Source organism: Marmota monax, unplaced genomic scaffold (genome assembly GCF_021218885.2).
Source record: "Marmota monax isolate L192 unplaced genomic scaffold, Marmota_monax_Labrador192_F-V1.1 WCK01_AAM20220418_F8-fsc00059, whole genome shotgun sequence".
Classification (NCBI taxonomy): Eukaryota; Metazoa; Chordata; class Mammalia; order Rodentia; family Sciuridae; genus Marmota; species Marmota monax.
In genome coordinates this window covers 10,158,621-10,161,138 of record NW_026693595.1, presented here as the reverse complement: position 1 = coordinate 10,161,138, position 2,518 = coordinate 10,158,621, and the positions used below count along the sequence as shown (strand labels likewise).

Below are 2,518 nucleotides of genomic sequence, written 5' to 3'. Positions count from 1 at the left end.
TCAAATGTGGTCAAGTGACTCAACTTTTCTAGGACTCCCGTTTACCAACCTGTGGAAAGGGAGGCTAGCACTGGTGTTCTAGAATGAGTTTAACAACCTGCTCTCCTCCACAAGATCCCTGATTTGGGATTTCCACAAGTATTCCCACAACTACTGACTTCAAACTACCAACAGGCTTACAAAATTCCGAAAATTTGGCAACCAGCTCCCACAGGGTACCCTGCCTACAGGGTTATTATGAAGATGAAATGAGCTAATACATGCAAAGCAGTTAGAATTAGCCCTGGCACTTCATGATCTTTATTTGGTGGATATTAGTTATTTTTATTAAACCATTTTATTTTTATTTCTTCTATAGAAATGGAGGCTAGAAATAATATATTGGAGAAAGCAGTTGCCTTGACTTTAGTTCATTTCAACTTCTTCCTAATCACATGTTTCATGTTCTCTATGGCCAAGTAGCCCCATTGACTTATTTGAATTTCCTTTACTTTTTTTAAATTCATCTCTTTTGGAGCATTCTAAAAATCAGGAGTCTGGCTTAAAGCCACATACCAGGAAAGAAAAGGGGTTGTAAAAGGTGAGGATAATCCCCATTGAATAGCTTTCCCTGAAAAATCATTTTAAGAATGGCTTACGTACTAACTCAACTAGATATGAAAGTTTGTTCAGATATGATTATTTATTGCCCATCTTGGGGGAGAATATGAATTTTGCTCCACCTAGCCTCCTTTCAAAATAATTTTATTCTCCGGTATTCTTCCTGACACAAAATAAATAAGAATTTTTATTAAAAAGAATCTCAAAATATATTACTGTAAACAGTGCGACTTTTTGCTTTTTTATTTCTGTGGGTATTTTCATGACTTCTAGTAAAATATATGCTTACGAATATTATAATTTGCTGAGTGTTTCATCAGAACTAACGCTTATGCAATAAATATTTGCTACTTACAGAAAACATGGCATTTTTAAATATTTAAACCAAAAGTCACTCTTCCTGTAAGCAGCCTGAGGTGATCTGTGAAAATGGTCCGCTACTCTCTTGACCCGGAAAACCCCACAAAATCATGCAAATCAAGAGGCTCAAATCTTCGTGTTCACCTTAAGAACACCCGTGAAACTGCGCAAGCCATCAAGGGTATGCATATCCGAAAAGCCACCAAGTACCTGAAAGATGTCACATTAAAGAAGCAATGCGTGCCATTCTGGCGTTACAATGGTGGAGTTAGGAGGTGTGCCCAGGCCAAACAGTGGGGCTGGACACAGGGCCGGTGGCCCAAAAAGAGTGCTGAATTTTTGCTGCACATGCTTAAAAATGCAGAGAGTAATGCTGAACTTAAGGGTTTAGACGTAGATTCTCTGGTATTGAATATATCCAGGTGAACAAAGCACCCAAGATGCGTCGTCGTACTTACAGAGCTCACGGTCGGATTAACCCATACATGAGTTCCCCCTGCCACACTGAGATGATCCTCACTGAAAAGGAACAAATTGTTCCTAAACCAGAAGAGGAGGTTGCACAGAAGAAAAATATATCCCAGAAGAAGCTAAAGAAACAAAAACTTATGGCACGGGAATAAATTCAACAAAAAATAAATGCAAATAAAAGGAAAAAAAATAAACCAAAAGTCAGCTAGCCATCAGTTCCATTCATCAGTTGGAACCCCCAGATCCCGTCATTTTTCTATAGAATACTTTGCTATTTCTTGCTTCGCTCTTTTTATCTTGCCTTTCTTTTACAACTTCTGGATTTCTCATTTACTTATTCCACTCATGAAATGATTTCTAATTTTGTTTTGTGAATTTTATTCACTTCTCAATTTCCAGGTTGCTCCTTTCCTCCTCTTGCTATAATGTAACTTTTTACTTCTTTTATGAATAGGTGCCTAATGGTTATATTCCAATATTAGGGAGTCTTCAGGTTTATAAGGATTGCTGTTGGAGGAATGCAAGAGACAGTGAAAAGCTGAGGCTACCATCCCATGCAAGTGCATGCTTGAGATCTCCCTATGTAGGGAAGAGTGTGGTCCCTCCCAACTTGTTGCTACTACCATTTCTTCCCATAGTTCCCAGCATCTGGCAACCACTTGTCTATTTTCTGTTTGTGAATTTGACTTCTCTAGATACGTCATATAAGTAGAATCACATAATATTTGTCTTTTGGTCACTGGCTTATTTCATTTGGCATGATGCTTCCAAGTTTTTTTGCATGTTGTAGTGTGTGACAGTATTTCTTTCCCTTTTATGCCTGAATAATATTCCCCAAAATTTATATACCACATTTTGCTTATCCATTTATCTGTTAATGGACATATGGGTTGCTTCCAGCTCTTGGTTATTGTTAATAATGCTGTTATGGACATGAGTATACAAATTTCTGTTCTAGAACCTGCTTTCAATTATTATTTTTTAGTTGTAATTGGACACAATACCTTTATTTTATTTATTTATTTATTTTTATGTGGTGCTTAGGATCAAACCCAGCACCTCTCATGTACCAGGCAAGCGCTTTACC

The 2,518-nt window shown here is 37.4% G+C and overlaps 1 pseudogene; it reads left to right on the top strand.

Moving 5' to 3' along the window:
- Positions 1-1,006: 1,006 nt before the first annotated feature.
- Positions 1,007-1,615, top strand: LOC124102999 (large ribosomal subunit protein uL22-like; annotated as a pseudogene).
- Positions 1,616-2,518: the final 903 nt, after the last annotated feature.